This window comes from Polistes dominula, unplaced genomic scaffold (assembly GCF_049000335.1).
Source record: "Polistes dominula isolate Pdom_NZ unplaced genomic scaffold, Pdom_raw_medaka contig_438, whole genome shotgun sequence".
Lineage (NCBI taxonomy): Eukaryota > Metazoa > Arthropoda > Insecta > Hymenoptera > Vespidae > Polistes > Polistes dominula.
The window spans coordinates 115,001-134,989 of record NW_028301132.1 but is presented as its reverse complement, the minus strand read 5'-3'; the positions used below and the strand labels follow the sequence as shown (position 1 = coordinate 134,989).

General features: G+C 32.8%; 1 long non-coding RNA gene across 1 annotated transcript; it reads right to left on the bottom strand.

The window, feature by feature from the left end:
* Positions 1–707: 707 nt before the first annotated feature.
* LOC149031012 (uncharacterized) lies at positions 708–5,448 on the bottom strand. The gene is made up of 2 exons (XR_016178127.1): positions 819–5,448; positions 708–738 (listed from the first exon to the last, which is right to left on the bottom strand). It is a non-coding gene; the product is annotated as an uncharacterized LOC149031012 (long non-coding RNA).
* Positions 5,449–19,989: the final 14,541 nt, after the last annotated feature.

Genomic DNA, 19,989 nt, shown 5'->3' with positions numbered 1-19,989 from the left:
ATGAAACTATGTTTTGAAATACTAGCTCCATCGTATCTCACGAACCAGTAAACCGATTCTTATAAAATTTAATCCACATATTCTACACATGAGCTGTAACAAAGTGACGGAGAGTTTTTTCTTATATTTTAATTTTTACTATTTATTTTTAGTCAAAAACAATGAAAAAAAGGAACAAATTTACGTTTTTTTTGTAATTTGTCCACCATTTTTTTATTTATTGATAAAATTTTTATATAAAACTGTCACTTTGTAGCTGAAGTCATACAGAATATAAAACCATTTTACTTTTATGTTTCAGGTAGGCCATTCTCAAGTTCTGATGGAGCTACCAAAGCACTAAAGTTTTAAGGTGTTTTTTTATACTACTGTTTTTGCAATAAAAAATTAATTAAAATGAAAAAATAAAAATTCATTTATATAGTTTAAGACTCAATTTAACAAACCCAACAACTTTTATATCGATATCTTTTATAGTTTTCTTGGAAAAAATTCGCGAAAATAGCCTTTTTTTTAGGTGCTCAGAGTAGAAGGTCCCCTTAATGTATTATGTTATATATAATAATGGTCGAGAGAGAGAGAGAGAGAGAGAGAAAGAGAAGTGCGGCAGGCTATGTAGTTTAAAAAGTATTACTCGCAAAGATTTCTATTAGATCTCTCATTGCATTTTACTAGAACCTTTGTTCAGTCCAGCAGTAAATTCCATATGTTTTTTATAATATCTTTATTTCGTCTATCCTAAAATGTTTGTTATACAGCTCAAGAATGTAGATGAAAATGGGAAATTTAAAACTATACTAACAAAAAAAATTTTATACCTGAGTTTCAAAAAAAGGATTATTCGTATTTAATTAGGTTCCCACGAATTATATTTCCTTTGATAAACATGCTACGATTTTGGTGTCTATCTATAACTATCTGATTAAGCATTCCATTTTTATTGCTTGAATTGGGAAAAATGTACTTTTTATCAGCTATTCCACCCAGAGACCATACCGGTGATCTTTATTATATATGGTAATAATATTATAATAAATAAATCCTACAATTATCTTACTCTTGAAACTTTGCATACGTCTCATTCTCTCGAAATTTAGTTTTTTGAAGGTTTCACTTCTAATTTTAATAGCACACCCGCACACTTAAAATTCCAGTTTTCATCTTGTCATCGCCTCCCTGGACCGCTTCATCGCTCACCAGGCCCACCAGGAGTGAAGATAAGAAAGAGAAAAGCCTAAATAAGAAAATTTCTTTCTGATATCTTATTACTATTGACACAGTATCAATAAACCGGCCTTGTTGTGTAGCATAGTATAGCAGCGCGGGTCGGCCTCCGATGACATTTTTTTCCTTTGTAGTAGTTCATTTCCCCCACCCCCAAAGTGCACCTGTGGTCGTCATCGCCCACTTTGGGAACCACTGGTGTAATTTAAAGATTATTTTTTTGTTTAATTAAATAGCGAGATTTAATATAGTAAAATGAAGAAAACTCTTGATTCCGCACTTTAAAAGAGCAAATCAATGAATCTATAGATTAGCTATTACATTGTTGAAAGGGACTCAATCTTAATAGGCTAGATTTCTTAATATTCTGTTTAAACGCTTTTAAAAGGGTTATTTTGATTGTGTGGTTCAGACAGAAAAAATATAACTGATGATGACCAAATATGATCAGTCAAAAATGATAGTTTATTAAATTGTAATGATGTGATGTTGAGCGGTATTTACAAAAGGTTTACAGAAAGTGACGTAGTTACAAAAATACAGAATACAAATAGTTATGAATATAAGACCGACTGATTGACTGATAAACTGATAAACTGACTGATAAAATACGCAGACGGATGTAACAGACTGAAAGTATAATTATTGAACTGAGAACTAAGGACTAAGCAACAGATACAGACAATTATACAGACAAACAGATATACAGACTGATACTGATTAAAAACTGATAGACTAAGCCTTGATTTCTTACTTTCTTTCACATATTTATATCATAAAAGAGTAACAACCCTATGGGGAGGGAAGGAGATTATGAATATTATCGACCAATAGCAGAAGGATCCACCCCACATAGTCAACCGATGGGTACAGCTTATTTTTTTGGTAAAGATAGTAGTAGAAATCATGCATAATGGAACTTTGTCTTTTTTTTTTAAACAACGGAATACCGTTTCCTCTTAATCTCTGAGTGGAGTTTTCTTTCACTAAGACCGATAGCGTATTCAAACACGAAATAAAATAAAGAAAGAACTAAATAATAATTGTATCGTCTACATGATAAGAAAAACAAAATGCATGCAATGAAAAAAATTCATAACGAAGAAAAATATCAACCACGCATGAATTAAATTTACCACCTTACATATTAAACAGAAAATTGAAAAGAAAATAAAATTATAAATGTTTATTTACATATTTTTTAATTTCTATTTAATGCCAATTTAAGAATATTATTATAAAAATTAATAAAAAATATTACAAATACGTATACTGTAAAAAAATATTAATAATAGAGACTCGTTTAATTTTAACTAATATTTTTGACTGTTAATATAAATTAACTTGAAATTAGAGAAAAATAATAATAAATAAAAACTTTTTTATACTTTTTTTAAGTATCTTTCCAATTTTAATTCTTATTAAACAAAATGCTGTTAAAAATATTTAGAAATTTAGAAATGTAGGTAGCGCAATTCTACGAGTCTTTAAAGCTTTGACGAGTCGAAGGAACACTTTAAATTTTAGTTCAACTTTAAAATAATTCTTGCGTTTTTCCTGATATTTTTTTTTTATTTAAAAAAAAAATTTATAAAAGTTTTACATTCACTTTTGGAAAAATAAAAGAAATTCGAGAATGAACAGAAAAGCAGTTTTTTGTGTTTCGTATGAATAGAAAGAAACTTGAGACGTAGATAATGAAGATCGATTACTATTAAAAGCGTACATACAAGATATTTCGATAATAGCTCCGGACAATATCCGTAAAAGTAAAACCAAGGAAACTATTCTTTCTTCTGTCGAGATCTGGTAGTGTGAGTATGAGTACATGAGAATGATTTGTGTGTGTGCGTGTGCGGCGTGTGCGGCGCTGCGTGCTTATGGCGTACGTGACCAAAAGCAGAACGATCATACGATCAATTGTCATTCGAGAAGATGCGAAGTGGGCATTCGAAAAAAAAGAAAAATTAAGAAGAATAACACTTCAAAAAAATGATGAAAGATGATGAGAGGAATAACGCGTATTATATATATACATGGATATGTATATTTATATGATATGTATAATATGTATATGTATATGGAATGAAAGTATGAGCGCAAGGATGGTATTTTCTTAGAAACTATAAAGAGTATGTGTTTTGTACGACAAAAGATTCTGCTAACCATAAATAATACGACGAATAACAAAAAGCTAAATATACAGCGTTATAAGAAATACTTTTGTTACCACATTGAAGATCGCTGACGAGATATCTCGTTTTTCGTATTACCTTGCTAAGGGCTGTTGATAAGATATTCCAATTATTATAAATGTAATACAGCTATCCCTTCAAGACCACGGTTTCTCCTAACACGATTTCGCTATAACGCGATTCACAAATTGCGGGAACTTTCCTACAACACAGCATTTTTTTAAATGGTTTTCTTTCAAAAAACCTTTTTACAATACTGTACTTCTACAGCCGCGGCGATGCTTAGGTACCGTCTTAAAGATACAGTGTTGCGGGAAGTATTTCTTTTCATTTCCATGGCCTGGAAAAAAGTGTCTCATGCTTTTGTGAACTGAAAACATCAACGTTAAATGCGTGTTGGAAAAAGATATGGCTCTCTTCAGTTAAAATTGAAAACGTGCGTGAATCGTCACAAAATGAAATTGGTAGCATATTAGAACTTGTTAAATCAATCGGAGACGAAGGTTTTGTGGATATGGTTATTGTGGAAATTCAAGGTTTATTAGTGGAAGAAGTTGACGAAGCAGATTTGATGGAAATAATATCCGAAACTGTAAATCAAATTGATCCTGAGGACACTAGCACTGATGAAGATTGTGCTGTTAATAAGCAAACATTAAAAATATAACAAGAAGGCCTAAACTTAGCTGAAAATCTCGAGTCATTTTTCTTGAATGCAGATCCTTCCTTCCAAAGAAAGGAGCCGAAAATTCAAAAGAAAGCATCAAAACTGTCTAGCTCCATACCGAGAAATTTACAATGACCTGGTAATAAACACGAAGCAAAGTAAAATTACAGATTTTTTCAAGAGGGAAGAAGATGCAAGAACTTTAAATGAAGAAAAACGTTCTGAAAGTGAAGGCGATATCATTCCACCGAAAAACCGATTATTTATATATATATAAATTAAAATAATATTTTTTGTTATCTATTGTTCATATATTTATATGAACAATAAAAATTAGGTTGTTTATTTAAAAAAAAAAGAAATATTTGTTTTTAAAAAATTTTCGGAACGTAACCCCCTTTTTTGCATTGGCTCTGGGTCTCAAACAACACGGTTTCAAATAACACGGTATTTTCTAGGAACCTATCTACCGGGTTATTGGAAGGAGATCTGTACTTACTGTACTGTAAAATATCTTAAATTTTTTCTCGTAACATGGAAACAAACAAAATACAGTCTTCCTCGACTTTCGCGCATTCTACTTTCGCGCAATTCGTTATTTCGCACATTTCTAAATTTAACTGTTTAATCCTCTGCGATCGGATGTCCTCTCTCAGTGAACATCAGACTAGTCATCAAATTACAATGTTGTTCGGATAAAGAGAACAAAACAATTTCACAGTCTTGCATTAGGACGTGTGTCAACGTGTTGTGTGTTTTGCTAATTTATCAATTTCAGTTTAAATATTTTGCCCTTATAAATTTATGAACATGAGTAAGAAATGGAAAAACTGCAGTGTTGATACGAACAAAAACAAATTAAGGACTCATCAATTTCATACGATCGAGATAAAGATGGAAATAATTAAACGTTCTGAAAACTGTGAATCTTTTGCTTTAATCAGACGTTTGTACGGTGTAAACAGATCTATGATATGTTAAATTTTGAAAAACAAGAGTAAAATTAGGGAATACGTTAAAAATTGTAGAAATATATCTACAAAGACTGTTTCCAAAAGACACGGCATAGTGATGGATAAAATGGAAAGATCTTTATCAACATGGTGTAAACAGTGTAAACAAGAGAGCTAAGGCTCTTAGTTTGCATGAAGTTTGAAGACTAAATTAAATGAAGATTCTAACACTGTATTTCAAGCAAATAATGACTGATTTAACAAATTTAAAATGAGATATTCTTTACATAATAATAAATTCACTGGAGAATCAGCTGATGCAGATAAAGATGCTACGAAAGAATTTATTTCCTTATTATCCAAAATAATTGCAGTTAGAGAATATTCTTTTAGTCAAATATTCAATGTAGATGAGACGAGTTTGTTTTAGAAAAAAATGTCTAATCGTACATTTTTATCAAAGATACAATCAGTTGCTCCTAGAAATAAGCCTTTCAAAAACCGATTGACATTATTTTTTGGTGGAAACTTAACTGGTGATTGAAAATGGAAGCCATTGTTAGTTTACCAAGCAGAAAATCCTAGAGCATTGAAAGGGAAAAATAAAGAATTGTTTCCGGTCATTTAGAAATCAAATAAAAATTCCTGAATTACTACGTTAACATTAAAGATTCGTTCACACAGCATTTCGTGCCGACAGTTTAACAATATTGTAAAAAAAATAATTTACAATTTAAAGCATTATTAATCTTAGACAATGCTCCAGGACACCCAAAATCTATGAAGAATTTATACCCAGAAATCAATGTTGTGTTTCTTCCTCCCAGTACTACCTGCTTCATACAGCTCATGGACCAAACATTGATACCTACGTTTAAACGATATTATATGAGGACAATAATAACTAAGGCCATTAAAGCAAATGACAGGAAAGATGGGCCAACATTAGCAGATTTTTGGAAAAATTATAATATATAAAACACAATAAATAATATTGGAGACTCGTGGACTGAAGTAAAAGAGTCGACAATGAAAGGTTCCTGGAAACAATTATACACAGAAATGATGAGCGATTTTATAAATTTTGAAGAAACACCGGAAACTCTTTCAGATGAAATAGTTACCTTAATGAATGAACTAAACTTGGACATCAACAAAGAAGATGTTAATGAATTCAGTAAATCTCACTCAGCACCGCTGTCAAATGAATACTTAATTGAGCAACAATTGAAAACCAATGAAATACACAATGAAAGTGAGGAAGAGGAAGCTGATAAAAAAATCAAGACTTTGACAATTAAAAATATGAATGAAGCATCTTCAACTAACTCTTAAAAAAGCACTTAACACGCCTCTTTAACTTCATTATGTATATATATACAGAGTGATTCTTGTAACGGGGACAGGTAATAACTTTTTTTTAAGTAACATGCATCGGTGCACCCGCTAGACGCAGTTGCACTTCTTTTGTAAATGGAACTTTATATTTTTTTTACACTATTCGATTCTTTTTTTATTCTACGTTAAAAAGTATTAAATGAAGGTCATTGAAATGTCAAAAGTTTATGAAATATTTGATGTCTTATATCAGTAATGTATTTTATTACATTGATTTGAATTCATATTGGAACAATACATTGTTTTACGCTCCTTTAAATCATCGACTGATATATAAGGACGTGAATACACATCCATATCGTTATTAGATAGGACATACTTTACATGTGGGGGATGATATTAGAAAAATGCGTTTTTGTCAATTTTTTCGTAGACAAGTATAACGAAGGAAACATTTTGCAGAAGGAATTTTATGGACAGATGAATGCACTTTTACGAACAATAGAATGTTCAATAGACGCAATGAACAAACATGGTCTAAAGGAGCGTATAACAATGTATTGTTCCAATATCAATTAAAAAATGTAATGAAAAATGTAAAGAAACGCATTAGAAAATGTTTAGAATGCAATGGAGGAACATTCGAACACTTATTGTAATTAAATACATAGCTGATATAAAACTTCAAATATCTCGTAAACTATTGACATTTCGATGACCTTCACTGAATACTTTTTAACGCAGGATAAAAAAAAGGAATTGAATAGTGTAAAAAAAAATACAAGGTTCCATTTAAAAGAAAAGTGCAACTGCATCTAGCGGGTGCATCGATGCATTTTCAAAAAAAGTAAGATCAAACTTTTCATATTTTATACTTATTTATATTAACAATAATTTTGTAATTTATTTTTACAAGATAATGATTTATATATTTTGAATTTTTTTTCTATCGTATAGCATTTAAATTCTTTTATAATTTAACTTTTCTTTTAGAAAAAAAAAGAACAAAAGCATAGTAATATAATAGAAGATTTTACATTATTCGAGATTAGAATAATATGTAGCTGTATATTACATATATAGGTTTTTCAGGTCATTTTAAATTAACAATTAAAAGAAACAGTAAGAAATAAAATAATGAATGATAATTTATTGAACTAAGATTACAAATGAATACAAAGTAGCCATTTAAAGAATTATCTTCAAAGTTTTCATTGCGTTCAAAATTGATGTAGTACTAAGTTACTACGTTGTTCTTTTGCAGAAGTTCAATTTTGATATTTTTTAATGTAATTGCTAGATTGCGTTCTGTAATTCAATATATAGGTTAAAACTTCGTCGGTCAGTTTGAACATTCTTTTACCACCTTGTTTTTTGTTTAAAACAACACCAGCATCATTTTTATAACGTCTCAATTCATTATAAGCTTTATTTTTTATTAATACCTGATATTTGCGCTGCCACGACTATTGTTTTACCTTTTTCATGTAGTTTTATTAAAATTTCTTTTTTTCTAACTCTATCATTGTTGTTTATTGTTGAAATACGATTTCTTCTCCGTTCAACAACTACATTTTCCACATTTTCATCACTACTGCTATCAAAATCATTATTTGATTCCATAATTCTTCCATAATGGGATCTCGTTGAGGAAGTATTACTCAAGTCACTGTTTAATTCATTATTAACATTATCCATTTTGTTAAGGGGTGAATCACCCCCTTTAAATCTAACCAATGGAGAATTCAGTAACCACTAATAAATACCGATGATATCAATGATAAATAGTTATCATTGGTACAAGCTCATTGGTTGACAACCTATATAAATATATATTTTTTTTATGAACATGTCTTTTTCTAATTTTGTTTTATAAAATTCCAAAAGTACTGACAGCGGTGTAGTGGACGTAAATCCAATGCATTTTTTTATCAAACTTATTTGTTTTTAAAGATTATTATTTTCTGAATTTAATTCCATAAATACTGTTTTAAATATAATTGCACATAAATTTTAAAAATTAACATAGCACATTGTAATACGAGATCCGGCTGCAAGTTTAGTGTACCTATCGAATTTTTGCTAAAAACCTAATTTTTACGTAAATTTATGATTAGGAGATTATATATTTACCAGATATTCTATCAGAATGTGGCCGCTAGTATTTTTAATTAAATTATTGTTAATTAATGTTGGGGAAAAAATTCACTCACTTGGTTTTTAAATAAAATATCATCCACTTCACGGCAATACATGTAAAGACTTTGAAAAATCACGATTGCTGTTGCGCACTTGACCGCACCTCTTCGCAGTCAGGTGTAAACAGGTATGATTTTGATATATTTATATATTCATAATGAACATTTATTATTTGTATTTCAAATTAAAGCTAATTTTTTTCTGTTTATTATGATATACGATTGCCTAATTAAATCTGGCCGCAAATAAGGTTTGCCGGCTGTTAAAGATGGTAAATAAAAATTAAAGGTACAGTGAGAGAGAGTTATCGCGCAACATCACTTGTCAGACGAGGATAGCGATTGCCAGCTGCACGACACTTTAAAGCCACTGCGCATGCGTCGATTGTTAATGTTCTCAACTGAATAGCTGCGACATTATTATTCTAACCACGCTGTTTTGGAGCTACTGTTTGCACCGGTGGTTGAGAACACTAGCGTTCGACGCATGTCGAACGGCAATCGTGATTTTTCAAAGTATTTACATATATTGCCGTGAAGTGGATGATATTTTATTTAAAAACCAAGTGAGTGAATTTTTTCCCCAACATTAATTAACAATAATTTAATTAAAAATACTAACGGCCACATTCTGATAGAATATTTGGTAAATATATAATCTCCTAATTATAAATTTACGTAAAAATTAGGTTTTTAGCAAAAATTCGTTAGGTACACTAAACTTGCAGCCGGACTCGGACTATTATGTGAATTCGTTTTTTAATTTATTCCTAAATGCTTTTTTAATTGAAATGAAAAAAAGGTTAATTTGAAATGAAAAATTGTTATCTTTAAATGAAAAACATATATATATAGTTATAGATAGGAGAATTGTAATTTGATTAGATTGTTACTTTTCTCTAACGAGATCAGAAAGTATAAAGTTACAGTGAATTGACCAGGATCAGTTTACTAATCAAAAGGACATTTTGATACTTCGGATAGTGTATAATCACTATAGTAATACCTAATCAAGAAATCTCGTTTCTTGACCTGATACAATCAATGTAATTTGATATTATTCTCTTTTCTTAGAGATTTTGGATGAGAGTGGAATAGGGAAAAAATGGATGAAGAGGGTTGAGAGTATAAGAGAAGGGAAGGAGGGTCAAGGTTGGGAGTGAGGGAGGTAGAAATGAGGGTATGGGACGAGTGGAGGAGGAAAGGATGAAGGGAGAAGTGAGGGAGAGAGTAGTGCTAAGATAGGTTAAGAATATAATTGTAAAAGGAGTGTAACCCTTTGGGGAAGCTGTAAAATGCATCTATCTATCTATTTATTATTCTCTTTTCTTTTTTCGAAGGAAAAGAAAAAGAAAAAAGAAAAATGAAATACGAAAAATTGAAAGAAGAAAAAAAATAAAGTAATCAATTCAAATCGATTGATATATAATATTATAAGTCACGTGATTGTTCTAATTCTATTTGTTTTACACTCTTATTTCCTCTCCCCTCCCCATTTCTTTCTTTTGTATATTTTTTTAAAATTATTATTTATTATTTTTATTTACAATTACGTATTTTAATGCAAAACAATTATTTTGCTCTTTTAAAATTTTTTAAAAGTATTTTTTGTTATTATTATTATTATTATTTATAAATACGTACTCCAATGCAAAACAGTTATTTTGTTCTTCAGTTAGAAGAAAGAAACGATCCATACTCGTTATCATTTACGAAAGACCTTTCGTTTATTTATGTTATTTACACTTTTCACTCTCTTTGTGTTTGTGTGTATGTATGTGAATATTTTATTGTTAAGAAAATGTTTTGTTTTAAGTATAATTGTAGAAAACTCACATTTACGTAAAATAATATAAGTACACTTATATTCTTTCTTTTTAGGTATATCTTCTTTTTTGTCCTACTATTTTTTTACGTAAAAATTATATTTTTTGCTTCGTCTTAATCCACCCTTCCTCCTTTTCTTCGATCCGTTAAATAAAAATATCGTCAATTGAAAAAATCGCTGGGATTTATATTTTTATATGATAAAAGTAAATAAACAAGAGAGAGAGAGAGAGAAAAGAAATGTGTTAGAGTGTGTGCGTGTATTTTTGTGTGTGTGCAAGAATTTATGAAAATATTTATTACAAATACACTGGAAATTTACTTGTAGACCAATAATTTATGCGATTCAAAACATTTTTTAACAACATAACGTACAAAATTATGAACTAACCTACAAAACAATTTACTACTCATCTAAATTTTGTGGGTGTGAAAGGGAATCAAAAAAATCAAAAAGAAAAAGACTTAAAAGAAAAATGTCGTAGTAAATATGCCATATATTTAAGCTGGGATAGTTAAGTGAAAGATCCTGTATATGTAGAAGAGTTTTGAGTGTAGAAAAATAAACATAGATAAGCAGATAGGCAACGAAAGAATAAAACGATAGTCGAAATAAAGAAAGACGGTGTATGGTCTGCTTTGTAAGTTGTGTAAGTTGTGTGTGTAATTCTGTGTGAGTTGGAAGGTTTTCAAGCGATATCAATGCTTCATTTATTGCATCGGACCGGACGATTGGAAAATTCAAGAACAGCGTATTGATGAATATAAAGGGACGGGGTGAGTCAGAGGGTAGTCGCGTAGTCGCAATTCGTCATCAGCCGTTCTGTAGTTGTTTATATCTGTTGTTATCCTAAGACTGTGAAGCACTATTATATATTTTTCAAATACCTTGAAATATATCTTATCAGTAGGATTAAACTGGGAGTATGTTAACCTCGCATCTTTAATCCAAACCAAAATTCTACATTTATGATATACATACCTAGTAGCCTTAAAATAAATATTTTTTTTTATACTTGAAATTAGGGAGTGCATGGCAAGTAAATTTAGTATATTATTAGTTAACGTTAGCGGCCATACCGTGATGAAAACACAAGTTCTCGTAATAGCATGGAAAAATATAAAAACAATAAAATCAAAAAAATGTTAAAAACCAAGTCGACTCTTAATTCTATTGTTAAGGTATGGCTGATAAATAAGACAACGCAGAGTTAATATTGAAAGTAAGATTTATTATAAAAACGGTGGAAAGGAAGAACTGTTGAATAAGCCTCGAGCTAGGCCGAATACAGAATACAGAGTACTGGCAGGACGCAACAACACCCTGTACTAAGGGACTGTGCGGCCCATAGGAGGAGTAGGGGTAAAGAGTAGGGGTGACGGAGTGAGAAGACATAACGTCTCTTATATACGCTATTCTTAACACTCCCTCCCGGTATGTCTCGATACTCCACAAACTTTTGTTAATAAACTCTTTAAATGGTTTAAACCATACAATATATTCAACAGCATCTTTAAGTGATTAAAATCGTAAATAGATTAAACAAAATCTATGAACGAATAACTTTTCATACTTATTTATACTGAACTTATTCAAAATAAAATTAATCTAACTTGACAAATCTTTGGCACGAAATGTCAGTTAACTCTTAGTTAGACAGCTTGGCCCTGTGAAGAAGATTTATTCCCTGAATGGGAAGAGAATAATAATTTAATTATTCATAATCAAATCTGTAAGATATTTATGTATTTCAAAGGTTAATGTCTTTGTGAAAATGTCAGCAATCTGTTTATTTGAAGGAACCCAGTTTAACTTAACCAAATTTAAATTAACGCATTCCCTAACGTAGTGTTCTTTCCTTTCGATCATGTGCCTTAATTTATTATTGCCATCAGATTTCGCACACGCTATTGCTGACTTACTGTCACTGAACACATTTATTGGATACCATTTTCCTTTTATTATCAACTCAATTGACTGACTGATTGATAGCAAAGCTTGGCATGTTTCACTTAATGCGACATATTCAGCCTGACAAGTGGAGAGAGCAACCCTTGGCTGTTTATGTGTTCGCCAAGCAATAGTATCACCAAACAGCTGTATTACATACCCACATGTAGTCAGCGAGCCTTTGCAATCAGAGAAACTTGCATCAGCATAAGCCTGCAACTCTTGTGTTTTGCCTCTAAACGTCAAGGTCATACCTTTCGTACCCAACAAGTAACGCAGTGCTCTCTGCAGCATATTCCATTCGTTCTTAATTGGATTTAATTGATGCCTACTCAACACATTAGTAATGTATGCCATGTCAGGCCTTGTACCGTTAACTATGTGTAACAATGTTCCAACGACCTCTCTATAAGGAAAATCTTTTGTCAGTGGTACAGCAATAGTTTCTTCCCGATCTATTCTTTCTCGATTACGGATTTGATTCGAAACCATAGGTGTTCTTTTAGGATAAGGATTTCCTTCTAAGAATTTTTCAAGCATTTTGTCAATAAGTTTTCCTGATCTAGTCGCAAAATTTTATTTCTCCTATCTCTTCTAATTCAAATTCCTAAGTATTCTTTTGGTTCACCTAAGTCTTTCATTTCAAATTCAGCTTTGAGCTTATTTTTAATTTCTAACATTTTATCCGGATGATTACCTATCTCTATTATGTCATCAACATAACCGTTTGCGTACCAGAGGGTTTTGAAAAAACACGATCGACAAACGCCAAGGAGCGCGATCGCGCTCCTTCTATTATGTGTCGAAAAAAGCCGAAGAGCGCGATAGCGCTTGTCACAATGCGGTAAATAATCGGGCCACGCTTCTCGTGTTTGTTTTTTCTATTTCTATACCATCATTCTTTATGCAAGCGGCAGAAAGAACGGAGTGTTATAAAAGAGTAGTGTTATAAAAGTGCGATCATCATAACCGTGTCTTTGTAGAAATTATTAGACGAAATAAAGCAGAAGGTAAGTGTGGTGTTAGCTGAGGTTCATTGAGTAATTTTTAAAATTAATTTATTTAAACCCTAAGGAGCTATAATGAGCCGGAAAACTAAAATTACAAGCATACACGAAAATCCAAGTTACCCATGTGACACCGATGATTCTGACATCATTCCTGTTAGGAAGAGCAAGAAACGTATATTCAGTAGCTCGGAGAGTGATAACGATTTTTTGACACACGATAATTCATCTGCAGAGGACTTGCTCAGAAAACCCGAAGAAAATATCGACAATTTTGAAGCTGAATGCAATTTTCCTGATTGGAGCAAACCGATTCATTATTTTGACCTCTTTTTTGATTCAGAACTATTGTCACTAATGGTTATCGAGACTAATAATTACGCGGAATATTCGAGGAGTCTTTTTGAACCATCAGATTTGTCTAAACTACCGAAATGGACACCAGTTACTGAATTGGAGTTGAAAGCATTCATAGCAATGATTCTAGAAATGGGCATCACAAGAAGACCCAGTATAACTTCATATTGGAGCAAAAATTCACGGCAGATACCATGGTTCAAGAAAATGTTTTCAAAAAATAGGTTTCAAGAAATTTTAAAGTATTTTCATTTGGTAGATAGTTCTTTGTGTTTTTCACCTAGTCATCCTAATTACGATCCCTGTGTGAGATTTGAACCCTTTGTTAAACACGCTAACAGAGTTTTTAAATTATATTATACGCCTCACAAGGAATTATCAATCGACGAATCCTTAGTTAGGACGTTATGTCATTCGAGTATAACTCAATATTTGCCAAACAAAAAACATCATCGCTGGGGCATAAAATTTTGGATGTTATGCGATGCCATTTCGAAATATTGTTTAACATTTTATTGTTACAAGGGCGCAAAATCAAGAAATAATAGTGACAATAATACGTTTGGACTAGGATATAATGTCGTGATTAATTTATTAAATGAAAGTAATTGTCTACATCAAGGATATCACGTTTTTGTTGACAACTTTTTTAGTAGTATTGAATTAGCAAGATATTTATATTCCAACAATACTTATTTAACCGGAACTATCAGACGAAATAAAAAATGTATTCCCGATCATTTAAAAACAGTTAATGTAAATGAACCGAAATATTTCAAAGATAATAATGTGCTCCTTTGTGCGTATCGTGAAAAGAAAAGCGTAAAGAAACCAGTAATACTGATTTCAACTAAATGTGAAGAAAAAAATTTGACGATAACAAAGAAAAAACACGGTAGAGAATGGCATTCAACAAAACCTGCTATTATTCACTCGTATAATACCTTCATGGGGGGTGTAGACGAATCTGATAAAATGTTATACGCATATCTTGATGAACGTAGAACTGTAAAATATTGGAAAAAAGTTGCTTTCAATATCATGAATCGCGTGGTTTTGAATGCTTATATTATTTATAAAAAAAATGCGAATAATAGAGCAATGACCCGGTTAGATTTTATTTCGCGAATTATTTTTGATATTGGGCGTGAATGGATGAAAGAGAAGAGGGTACGAGTTTTTCAACGTGATTTTTTAGACGAAAATAGGCCACGTTTAGTGAAGTTGCCACAACGCAACTTACGGAATTGCGTAGTGTGTAGCACTAAAAATAAGAGAAAAAGATCGCATCTGATTTGTGTACAATGTGAAAAGGGAGTTCATCCAACCTGTTATCATAAACATCAATGTTTTACATAGTAAAAGTTATTTCCAATAAAATATTATTTGTTTTTCAATTTTTTCATATTTTTAATTTATAACATATTTTACAAAAAATATACTATGTACATATATATATATACTATTAATTTAGAATAGGTAACAACCAAAGACAAATTGGTTACTGGCAGCGATGCGACGCGCGACGTATTTTAAGCGTCTGAAAAACTGAGCGCGTTTCTACAAATATCGGGTGGACCGTCAATTGTCGGTTTCGGCCAAATGCCCTGGCTTTTCTCGACACAAAATCTGAAGAGCGCGAAAGTGGCTCGTGGTACGCAAACGGATAAACAAGCAAATGTACAAAATCACTACCCTCTCTCCAGGTGAACAAGCATGGATCAACTAAGTTTTTCTCAAGTCCTATTTTAAGTGCAACTTCAGTGAATTTTTCATTCCATTTCTTCGGACTTACTTTCAAGCCATACAACGATCTTTCAAGCTTGCAAACTTGATCCTTTGGTCTTTGATCTTCAGGAAGAAGTCCTTCCGGAATTTCCATATAAATTAATTGATCCAACTCACCATACAAGAAGGCTGTGTTAACGTCCAATTGACACATATCAAGGTCGTAAGCATTTGTTATTGCAAACAACGCTCTGACCAGTGACAATCGAGAAACAGGTGCATAGGTTTCTTTCAAATCGTACTCGTTTCGATCTTTAAAACCTTGTATAACGAGTCTCGCCTTGTAAAGCTTCTCACCTTTTTCATCAACCTTGGTTTTGAATACCCACCTTGAATCTATAATATTAGGCGGTGTTCCATTCTTACTACATCCTGGTCTCTCTACTATTGTCCAGACTTTACGTAAACCCATAGACTTTAATTCAGCTGCAACTGCTTTTATCCAGTGTTCTCTCTCTGGACCATTAACAGCCTCTTTATAGGTCTTTGGATCTTTGTTGATTTCAGCCAGTAGTGCGTGACATTTTTCATCAATTTTTAATCTTGTTCTTTCATCTACTTTATATTCTAAAGTATTATCAAAGGCATAAACAAAATTCGCTGATACGTCATCCATGGGGAGAGGACCAACAGTCGTCTCAGCATGTTCAGGCGCATTATCAGCTTGCTTTTTAGGGCGACCTCTTTTTCTTTTAATTCGCGGAGGCGCTCCCTCCGAATCTAAGGTCTCGGCGTTTCCTTCTAAGTTTTCTTTATCAAATTCGACTAACCAGGTTTCTTTGTTTATCCCACCGTTTTCATTCTGCCAATTTTTAATACCTTTTACATTATATCTATCACCGTAAACAATTCTTTCATTAAACCTACTCTCATAAAATTTACCATCTTCTGGCTTTATAAATAAATAACCTGTTCGAATATAACCTATTAAAATTACTCTTCTACCAATGTACCTAAACTTAGGTCCCGTTTTTCGTTGGACTTTAATATAGGCAAAACATCCAAACCGTTTTATTTGATTGATATCATATCTATAATTGGGTGCAAATTTATGTAACGGAGATTCCATATTATTGCTAGCATGTGGTGTTCGATTATACGCGTACGCTGCTGCGCTTACTCCTAAATCCCACATGTTTTCCGGTAATCTCGAGTCATACATGTACGATCTGATCTTATTTGTTATGGTTTGATTATAACGTTCTGCTACTCCGTTATGTGCGGGCGTATCAGGACTAGCGGGTACGAGTTCTGCTCCTAATTTTTCTAAAACTTCTTTTGTATAACCTCCTATATATTCTACTCCCTGGTCACATCGTAAACGACAGACCTTATCATCTCGACCAAGTATATTTCTGGCAGATTTTACAAAAGACTCAATGCAAGATCCCGCTTCACTTTTATTTTTGATTAGATAAGACATTGCTAAACGAGAATAATCATCAATTACTACAACTATGAATCTGTAACCTTTGGGATAAGAAGCTGGGCTTATCGGTCCCATAATATCGCTATGTATTGTTTCCAACGGTCTGGAAGCTCTCTGTCTAACAGTTTTAAATGGCAATCGTTTAATTTTGGCTATTTTACATACTTCACAATTATCCACGATCTCGTTAAATTCGGCAGATTTGATATCTTTCAAGTGAGGATATTGTTTCTGCAAATTTCTAAGATAGTTACTCGACGGATGTCCAAGTCGTACATGCCACAACAAAGCTTTATTCATTTTCACGTTAGAATCTTCCAAGGACATAATTTCATCTTGCGATAATTCTATTTCAGGAATCTCGTCAACATTATGAATAATTCTATCCCTAACTGAATTGAAGATGTCTGGTCTATTTAGCTCAGCTATATTTTCAGCTGCTGAGCTTTCCTGTACCTTTTCTACAGAAGAGCTTGCAACGTCCGAGATCAAACGTTTTTCTGTATTTTCATCAGTAATTAAAGGAGCCTCACTAGTTTCAGGAGGGTTCACCTTTCCAATTTCCATTTTCAATTCTGATTCCTTTTCAATTTGTTCAGCATTCTGAAGTCGAGTAGAACTTCTCGTAAAATACTTATGTTCATGAGAGCTTCCATTGTCACCATCTGTCAAAAAAGCCTTTTGACAGTATCTATTCTCATTATAGCCTATCCCGTCACTATTACAATTATCAGACTTGAATTCAATTTCCCAGAAAGGTTTGTTATATATCCCTGTCATAAACGACTCACAAGTCTTTGAGTCGTAAATATCAATCATTTTATCATTTAAATAAACTTCTAAACCCTTTTCTACTAATTTTCTTAACGAGAGCAAATTTACTGATAGATCTTTAGCATATATGACATTATGCAATTCGCGCGTCTCTCCATTCTGCAAGTTCAATTTTACTGTACCTACACCGTTAGCTTGCAAGTCCGCCTGAGAATTTCTATTAGCACATTTAATCGATTTAACGTCCGATTCATTCAAATTTTTGAAAATCAACTTGGAATTCGACAGATGCTCTGTAGCACCCGAGTCCGCGATAAACCGTTCTAGTGTATTATTTCTGTAATTAAAATTGAGGTTATCCGGACATTGCTGACATTTTTCTACAAATAGAACATTACCTTTTTCATTTGACTCGCACTCCATACTCTCACCTGAAGAGGTGCTGGCACCTTGACTACCTCCTTGGCCATTTCTACGGCCACCACGAATACTAAACCTGCCTCTCTTTGCTCCACGACGACCTAGATCAAGCTTGCGCTCACCTTCGGGTTTAGACCTACCCTCGTGTTCACGCTTTTGACTTAATTGACCTCTTAATCTGCCTGATCTGCCTTGGTAGTGGGTGCTAGTATATCCGCTGCCCTTATGGTTCGGTGACGAACCACCTTACTGTCGATGAGCTGGTAATCTAGCTAACGAACAATGTTTAGCTATGTGACCAGGTTTATCACATACAAAGCAGTTGGTTCTCTTTACTTCTCTACATTTCGATGCCAAGTGTCCTGGTCTTTTGCAGTTTTTGCAGTAGCTCATAAATTCCCTTTGTCGTGACTCAGTCCACAACGAAGTGGTTGTTAGATGCCCTTTGGCTGACAGCCTTTCTGTCTCCTCTTTAGTGAGAAAGTCCTTCAATTGAGCATATGTTAAACCATTTCCCTGTTGGCTCCTTTTGAGGAAGTCTGCACATTGCACACTTGGTACCGACTTATAAACCGCTTCGTAAAATGCATCTCTTCTCTCTAGTTCTGATATTTTTTCAGATCCAGGATGGTCGTCAAATGTTCGTACAATCTCTTCAAATCTATTACAAAAATCTTTAAATCTTTCTTTGCTTGGATTATATTGTATGGTGTACAGCCTTTTGCGAACAGAACATGTCGTTACGGTGCTTTCAAGTGCCTTTAATTTATTTAATTTAGCAAGGATCTCCTGCGGACTTTCAATGTTTCTCACTTGACTATAATAAAATTTATCGACTCTGTTTCTTATTATATCTTTTACTCTAAAAACGTCTAACTGTCTAGCATTATCATTTTTATCCATGACAGGCTTAATGCTGCTGTCGATAACGTATAATGTATCATTTGCTCTTAATTCCGATCTAAGATCATCAAGAAAGTCTTCAAATTTGGTATTCTGGCAGAGTTTCTATGCATGGGACACATTATGATCAGGATTGTACATTTGAAAACTAATCACCGGGGCTGAATTCCGACCATTATTGTCATGACATCCAGTCTGAGCAGTGTTTTGACTACTAGAATTCACTGTTTCACCAGAGTGTGATTCATTACTCAAAAGATTATTCGATTCTGAACCTGAGTTCGGACCGGACCTTTGCAAAGTTAACCTATCTATTGTATCTCTATTAAGTACTTCCAAGCTCTCATTTCTAATCGCTGTACAAAGGTTAACTACGTTTATTTTCACTGGTTTTCCGTGAGTATGAACAATACTCACCGGAGCACCAGAAACCCTATCATGAAAATTATTTTGAGTAGCTGTACTACTACTTCCAACAGAAAACTGTTGAGCTGTCGAGACTGCATCGTATAACTCCGAAGCAGGCTCTTCAACCGTAACAACAGTGCTCTTATTCTGAGTTTGCTTTATTTCGGCTATTTGCTTCTGAGACCGTAAATACTTTTGTTCAAATTCTTCAGCCCTTTTCTGACTTTCGGCCAACCGAATTTTCAAACCTTCTACTTGATTATTGAGAGCATCGTATTCTTGCTTGTGTTTGTCAGTAAGCCTTTTGAATACCTTGTCTTGCCTCTCAATTTTCTCTCGAAGAGTTGCAATGGTTTCCCTTTAGATATTAATTCGGTTCCTCATAACATTGACCTCTATATTGTCAACCGCATCTGAGGTACTCTCGGGGTTTTGTGCAGGAGCAGCCGCGTTTACCAATGCCTTTGTTGTACTATCTCCACTGTCCTTTTGTTGAGAAACTAAATATTGCTCAAAATTAGATATCTCAATCAAACATTCTGTTTGATTT